Source organism: Petaurus breviceps, unplaced genomic scaffold (assembly GCF_028583685.1).
Source record: "Petaurus breviceps papuanus isolate PSGF00001 unplaced genomic scaffold, PetGlider_PUasm1.0 189, whole genome shotgun sequence".
NCBI classification, from domain to species: Eukaryota; Metazoa; Chordata; class Mammalia; order Diprotodontia; family Petauridae; genus Petaurus; species Petaurus breviceps.
In genome coordinates, this window is record NW_027185809.1 from 14,242,053 (window position 1) to 14,250,564 (window position 8,512).

The following is an 8,512-nucleotide window of genomic DNA, read 5'->3' on the forward strand; positions in this document are numbered from 1 at the left end:
TATTACAGCCATAGGGTGATCAGGCTGAGAGACAAGACACAAACACAACCACCAGACCTTGGTAGCAAAAAAAAAGGATCGTGCAAAAGAGGAAAGAGACAGAAGCCATAAATTGTCCTCTCTAGCATGTAGTCAGTCATTCAACATTATATGAGTGACTATTGTGTGCCAAGCATTGGGCTAAGCTGTTTATAATGAATAACTGAATGATCCTTTAGCCCGAAGAAAACAAAAATGAAGCTTGGTGAACAAGTGGTCATTATAGACACAGAAAAACTGGATCAAATCAGGCCTGTAGTGGGATTTAGAAGTAAAGTCATGACCCCTGCCCTTGAGAAGTCTGATTTTATTTAATTATGTCCTGAGCTCTGTGGCATGACCTTAATTGCTATGAGCATTCAGAAAATAAATTAATGAGGAACAAAGTAATCAAGCAAGTCTTTGTGGTGGAGTTGAGACTAAGCTGGGATTAAAATGTGATCCTGGGCTTGTAAAACCTCAACCACTTGTACCTGGGGGAGGTTTGGGGGGAGGGATGGATGTAAGCATACATAAAAGTCTCCTGTTTCAAATTATTAGAAAGACAATAAGAATCTAATACCACAACCACGTTACAATGGCCACTGTATAATAACAAATGCCAAAAGGCAACTGAACTTGGGTTATATACAATCATATTATATTATGTATGCATTATATTACCAATTATATATATATGCCTATATATGTATATAAATTGTGTGTATATAATAACTTTTATATATTATATATAGCTGATATTAATATAATTATAATATATAATGAAGTGTATTATATAATTTGATATGTATGTGTTTTTACCAATTATATGACCAATATTGGTCCTGAGACCAGATTGTGAAACTTCTCCCAGTAGAAGGGTAACGAGGGGACAATGAATGCAGTTAGTTTGTTTCTCTTTGTTTTTACTGTAAGAGAAAATATATTGGAATATAACTGGTATAAAGAAAAGAAAAGGCATCAAAACTTTTTTTTTCTGCAGAAGAAAGATGTTTTATTTTCTCTTTCATCTCCCTTATAAAAATTCAACATGAAAGGTTATTGTATCTTTTATGCTTATACACTCAGTGTAAGACAAAATGGTATAGGATGAAACTAATCAGTAACATTGTTATAAAGAAAATCAGATCAGTCTTCAATAGGTCCAAAGTGAATTATATCTTCACAATTTTTTCCTCCTCCTCTTTTATCATCTTTGATTTCTGGATGTAACTTAATATACAAAGAATGGTAATTGTAACTTCTGTTGCAGTCAGACTCAACTTTAGCCACTGTAGGTTCAAATCTACAGTCTCTCTGCCTGTTGTCTCAAGATTTGCCATTGATTAAGTCAGGACCAATCCATTTTAGGTTCGTGCCCTAGCTTATGAAAAGCTCTTAACTTGTCAGCTAAATCTATAGTCTTGGGCAGCATTAACTGCCAATTTGCTGGGAATCATGAGAAGAGATCTAGCAAATTCTGCAATAACAAATTGTTCCCATGATCCCCTGCTGCTTGCATAGTTCCCCAGATAAATGGAAAGGGCTGGTTCTACAGCACCACCACCTGGCACTACAGACTTTGATTCCAGGACTCTCTTAACCACTCAAAGAGTGTGGTTAAGTGTGCTCCTTCTCATCACACATGAAGTCATTTGCTCCATGTAAGATAATTGAGGCAGATGTCTGAGCTCTAGAATTTTTGGTTAAAATTAGGTCATCATCACAAATCCTTTCTTGTACTGCCTCTTCTGCTTGTCCCAACATGGCAGTTTCAAAACTTTCTTCACCTTCCGGATTCGCCAGCACTGACAAAAGAGTTGCTCCAGATGCTTTAGCAATTCACTGAAGGTCCCTTTAAAAAATTCTTTGGATTGTTATAATTGAAGACTCAACAAAGTATTTTAGACACATATCATCAGTTCCACCAGTGGTTAGAATAACATTGCCACCAGTGACCAGTATGTTTTTTTAATTCTCTCCTTCGTAATATCTGATTCTTTCTAATTTGATCCAGTTTTCTGGGTCTAGAATGACCAAGCTTCATTTTTGTTTTCTTCAGGCTTAAGTCCAGGCAAACAATTTTCATATTCACTATTCTTTGGGGCATGTCCTGTGATGCCACCACAGAATTAGTACAGAAACATTTATAAGCATACTCTCCTTCTGACTTTGCCCATGGGCATATAGTGTGTACCCTATCTGTCTGGAGCATCAAATGTTCTTGTGAGGAAAGTACTACAGGTGGTGTTCCCACTTTAGAAAACAGCAGACTGATAGTTTAAGTGATTTGCCTTTGGTCAAACAGCATTTGCTAGAGGCAAATCTTCTGATCCTATCCAGCACTTTCTTCTAAGTATATGATCAAATTTCTTTAACTTTAATTTCTTTAATATTACCAAGTCATTTCCATAGGAAAAGTATCAAAGAATGCTCAATTGGCAATCCCATGTCTCAAAAATATCTATAATTTTTTTTTTTTTTGCTTTTTGGAGGGACAATTGGGGTTAAGTGACTTGCCCAAAGTCACATGGCTGGTAAATGTTAAGTGTCTGAGGTTGGATTTGAACTCAGGTCCTGCTGACTCCAGGGCCAGTGCTCTATTTACTATGCCACCTAGCTGCCCCCTATACATTTCAAATTAAGAATCTAATACGACCTCAGTGTCCTAAACCAGTCACATAGATTTGAGAAAGGAAGAATGATGAAAAGTGTGAGGTTCAATGCAGTTTCTCCATAAAGGACAAATTTGATCAGAGGCTAAAACATTCTATTGGCATAGAAATGATTCTTTTCCTAACACAGGAAAAAAAAAGACATGAAGAGAATTAAGGACAGCAGCATAACCCAAACACCTGATTATCTTATAATGACATGGAATGGAGAGACAACAAGTAAAATACACGGAAGAAAACTATAATAATGCATTAAATCATAATTTCAAGTGATGGGGGCTTTGAAATGTTAGCAAAAAGCAACAATGGCCAGACCACTTTGGCCTTTGGCAGTAGTACTTTACACGAAAAAACTTCATGCACTTTCTGAGGCCGAACTCTGCAAACAGCTGCCAAACCTTACAGAAGTTACGTATAAACAGGCTACTGAGGTCTCCTTGTCACAAATTGGTTGTTTGGGCCACGTTCATAAACAGATAACACCAAGGCTGTCTGAAAATGAAGCACAGCTCTGTTTCTATAAATAGGGATGAGGGTCTGCGATAGGACCAGGGTTCCCTATTTTTCTGTAATAGATGTTAGTTGTTCTTAAAAGGCAACCAAGCTTACCATTTTTTTACTTTATTATTTTTTTCATTCTCTTTATTTTTCTTGTTTTTGTGTTTATATGTTTTCTTTTGCAATATGTCTAATATGGAAATGTTTTGCATGATTTCACATGGAGTATTGATACCATGTTACTTGCCTTCTCAAGTGAAGGGCATGAGGGAGGAAGAGAATTTGGAGTTCATTTTTTTTCTTTTTCCCCATTTAATTGTATTTTATTTCTTCCAATTACATGTAAAGATGATTTTCAACATTCACTTTTATAAGATTTTGAGTTGCAAAATTTTTTCCCTCCTTTCCCTACCCTTTCCCCAAGATGGCAAGCAATCTGATATAGGCTATACATGTACAATCATATTAAATGTATTTTAGAGCTCATTTTTAAAAATGAATGCTATTTTTTAATGTAATTGGGAAATATTTGAAACAAATAAAAATGAAACAGATGAAAATACATTAAAGCTTTAAAAGAAAAGGCAATGAAGTTATTCCTGGGACTTGATTGGCCCCTGCCTCCTTTGGTGCAACTTTTACTGGTTACCTAAAGAAACAAAATGTTCTACCCACTTGGGGAATTCTCTCCAACCATGAATCATCTTACCCTACTCTGCTGACCAGATTAAATTTCCCAGGAGTGAAATATCCAGAGATACAAGTGCCATTGGATGCTTTCTGGATATCCTTGCTGTGTCAGGGCAAAGTACCTTCCTTTCCTTAATTGTTCAATGACTTGCCTGTGTCTCGTTATGTCTTGACATGAGTATTGGTGTTAGGCCTGTCTGGAACAGGGTATCTCTGCTGATTTCTAGGAATCCTATTCCTAACAACACAAACAGAGACTTTCTTAAGGTCTTCCATATGTTAATTATTTCCAATTTGTCCTATATACAGCTTGTTTGTACATAATTGTTTATAGAACAGCTTGTATAACTTTATAACAGAAGGTGTGTTTGGCTTGGAATTAAAAGATGTTCCAAACACCCTTTGACTTCACCTATGATTCTAGCTCTCAAGGATACTCTCAAGGTCTCTCTGAAGAACTTGGGAATTGATTAAGACATGGAAGACACTGACACAGGACCACCCAGCATAGTGGCCCACCTCAGAGAAGATGCTGTGCTCTCTGGGCAAAGCAGAATTGCAATGGCTCAAAAGGAATGTGAGATGTGCAAATGTAGAGACATCTTCACTCCAGATGTTCATATGAACTATTTGAGCCCAACCTGTGGTACAGTCTTCCAAGCTCACATTGGTTTGATCAGCTGTAGACAGACACACTGTACTTTGACCCCAACATAGTGTCATCATTTTGGTCCTCTCCAAGAATGAAGGACAACTATGATTCTTGCTAAGTGACCTATGATTCTTCTAATCCCCTATAACACTAGCTTTGTGACCCTGGGCAAAGCATTTAACCTTTGAGCTCTCAAGTCACAAAGGCCTGAGTTTAAATTCTTTTTCAGAAACTTATTAGTTGCATGACCCTAGACAAGTCATATAACTTCGTTAAGCCTCAGTTTCCTCATCTGTAAAATGAGGGGGTTGGACTATCAAATGCCCTTTCTAGCTCCAAATCTATGAGCCTATGAGTTTTCGCATCTGCAGATAATATCTGTAGTGCTTACCTCAAAGGGTTGTTGTGAAGATCTTGTGAAATCCTCTTATCTGCAACACTTTGTAAATCTCTAAACTCTATATAAATGCCTGTTATCATGGCCCCCAAACTCCTTTTTTTTTTTTAAGCAATCGGGGTTAAGTAACTTGCTCAAGGTTACACGGCCAGTTATTTCTGGGTGTGGTGCTGAGTATCTGAGCCCAGATTTGATCCCCAGGTCATCCCAACACTGGGGCTGGTGCTCTTACTCGCTGAGCCACCTGGCTGCCCTGCCCCAAACTTCTGCAGAGGAAGCTTCAACATCAACAACAGGCTTGGCAATCCTCTAGAGCCAATAAACTTAGTAGAAGGGAGGTCATTTTTTATAGATCGTGTGCTCTTCACCCAGATTTGATTAGTTGTATAAACACTTTCTAGTGATCCCAACCAGCTGGCAGCCTTGCCACTCTGCCATCATGCCAAAGAACTAAAAACCCTGGGCATTGGGTCAAACCTATTTTCTAGTTATGAGAGTCCCTAAGGTGATGAAGACACAGATAAAGACATTTCTAGCTCAGCAGATAAAGCTCTAGGCCTGAAGTCAGAAAGATTTGAATTCAAATTCAGTTACAAGTTACTTAACCCTGTCTGCCTCAGTTTCCTCATCTATAAAATGATCCGGAAAAGGAAATGGTAAACTTCTTCTAGGATCTTTGCCAAGAAATCCCCAAATCGGGTCACGAAGAGTTGGACACAACTGAAATGACTGAAAAACAAAAACAAAATGAGGCCCATTCCCATATTTTTCCTACGTAGCTTACGAGGTTGCTGAGAGAGGTGAATGAGGCTGTTTGAAAGTGCTTTGTAAACTCTAATAGTCTATGCAAATATAAGATAATATTCTTATCATGCAGGCATTTGGCCTGGGTGTTTTGCAGCAATACAAACAATGAAAGTCTCTGTTCTGGTGGAACTCCGTTTTCTTGGGAGAAGTATAGGGATGACAACAGAGAGAACAGCTGATTATTGATGATGCTTTTAAAAGGCAGAAAAACAAACAGATTTGCGTGAGGCACTATTTATTAGGGAGACTGCACTTAGCAACAACTCATTTACTTTTTGATGTTGTAAATATAGCTAAGCAACCCAGAACAAGTGACTTAACCATAAATTGATTCCTGCGTATGTAATGTCAGCTTGTGAATTTAAAATCCCTTGGGGGTTTTTTACTTACAGAGGAGTTGATTCATTTATAAAGTAATGCATTTTTTTAAATACCCATTACTCCTCCAGAAAAAAAAAAAAATTAAGTTCTGAGCTGTGGAAGCACAGACAGTTTTGACAAACACTACTAGATATATAGAATAGGGCTAAATGGCACAATGGAAAGAATTCTGGCCTGCGTCAGGAAGACTCATTTTCATGAATTTAAATTCAGCCTCAGACCCTTACTGGTTATGTGATCCTGGGCAGATCACTTAATCCTGTTTGCCTCAGTTTCCTCATCTATAAAATGAGTTGGAGAAGGAAAAGGCAAAACACTCCAGTATCTCTGCCAAGAAAACCCCCAAATGGGGTCACAAAGAGTCAGACACAAATTAAAAAAACAACTATACAACAATGATAACTAAACTGCTTGTCTCTCTCAGGAATGGCTCCCTAGCGGGACGAGGTGCCTGGAATACTACAGAAAAGATCAGGGAAGGAATGGCGGGGCAAAGGGAGAATTCCCTGTGATAAGCAGACATAATTGGACAAAAACACACTATTTTCTATTATCTCTCTGCAGTGATTTTTGAAAAATAATTCAGAAAGGTTTCTAAATGTAGTATATGAACATGGAATAGAACCCTATAAAAACTAAAAGCTCCTAACACACCAAGAGAAACTCTGAAAAGGAAGTATCCCGAAATTTAATCTATACCAGCAAAGTGATGGAGACAGAAGCCCAAGGACTCTTGACTTCTTTTTCACATATGTATACATATGTGTGTGTATGTGTACATATGTATATTGTATGTACATTTATTATGTCTGTGTATATATACACACATGTGTGTATATTTGTATATACACACATATAATTATATTTTATTTTCCCACCAATTACATGTTAAAACTTTTTTTTAACTTTTTTTAAGTTTTGAGTTTGAAATTATATTCTTTTCTCCCCCTCTCTCCTCCCCCCCTCCCTGAGATGGTAAGCCATAAGATACAGTTTATACACATGCAATCATGTAAAACATTTCCATATTAGTCATTTTGTACAAGAAGATTCAAATAAAAGAAAGAATTCAAAAAATAGTATGCTTCAATCTATATGCAAACAATATCAGCTCTTTCTCTGGAGGCAGATAGTATGCTTCCTCATTAGTCCTTTGGGATTGCCTTGGATCATTGTATTGCTGAGAAGAGCTAAGTCATTCACAATTCTTCGTCGTACAATATTGTTGTTACAGTGTACAGCAGGACCTTGATTTGTGCTACCCATTCAAGCAGAACAAAGGGCCCATTTGTAAAGGTCATCATGTAGGTCACTTGGTCCACATTACAGATTGGAGAAGCCAGGAAGGAACAGGTATCACTTCCTAGGATGCTAGTGTAGTGAAGGATAAGGGAACATCACCTGCCAATTAAAATATATTAGTTGTAACTTACCGCAGCATGCCTGTAGTGAGGAACACAACTCACAGGTGTCCAAGGCCCAAGGTCACAGTCAACAGCACCATGCCCACCAGAGACATGGAATAAACCACCACTGCTGTCTATCTGAAAGTGGGAGGCAAGAGAGTCAGTAGGAAGTGCCCGTGTCTTTCTAGTTTAGCACTGATCATACCTGTACCTTATGAAGCATATTTGACAGATATAGTGCCTACGATTCAAGGATTTCTTTCCCCATAGTGGCATACAACTTAATAATTGGGGAGAGGAAAGCCTCCTTACACCAAGACCTTCCCATTTTCTCATTTAGAGAAGAAAGTGAATCTGTAGCCCTACACTGCATTCTAGGTGGGAAGAAGGTAAATGGGAGCATCAATGGGACATTTTTCTAAAAAGACAAATACGAGGAAGAACTGTCTCAAAAATGAGTTCCTGACATAATTATAGCTAGTGTTTCTATAGCACTCTAAGGTGGTTTTCAAAATGCCTTACAGTTATCATCTCATATGAACCTCACCACAACCCTGGGAGGGAGGTGGTATTATTATCCCCATTTTACAGATGAGAAAACTGAGGCAGATAAAAGTTTAGTGACTTGCCCAGGATCACACAGATGGTTGGATTTGAATCCAGATGTTCCTGACTCTAGGTCCAAATTTCCTTAGCTACAGGAATAAGATCCAGGGACTACACAGTAGATTTCCACGGGCAGCTCACTTTAACTGCTGGGATTTTGTCCATTATTAATAACTAACATAAAATATGTTTATGTAGTAACCTAGAGAATTAATAAATAACAGGAGATGGATGGTTAGGGAAGTCTGGACCTGTATTTCATCAATATTGGGAGCTTGCAGCATGGAAACTCCCTCTACTCATTCTGATTGATGGATTGTTATTCTGATTGGTGGATTGTCAGTCTGATTGGTGGATTGTCAGTCTGATTGGTGGATTGTCA

General features: G+C 37.9%; 1 pseudogene; it reads right to left on the reverse strand.

The window, feature by feature from the left end:
• Positions 1–1,167: 1,167 nt before the first annotated feature.
• Positions 1,168–8,295, reverse strand: LOC138164142 (T-complex protein 1 subunit alpha pseudogene; annotated as a pseudogene).
• Between the last annotated feature and the right edge of the window lie 217 nt (positions 8,296–8,512).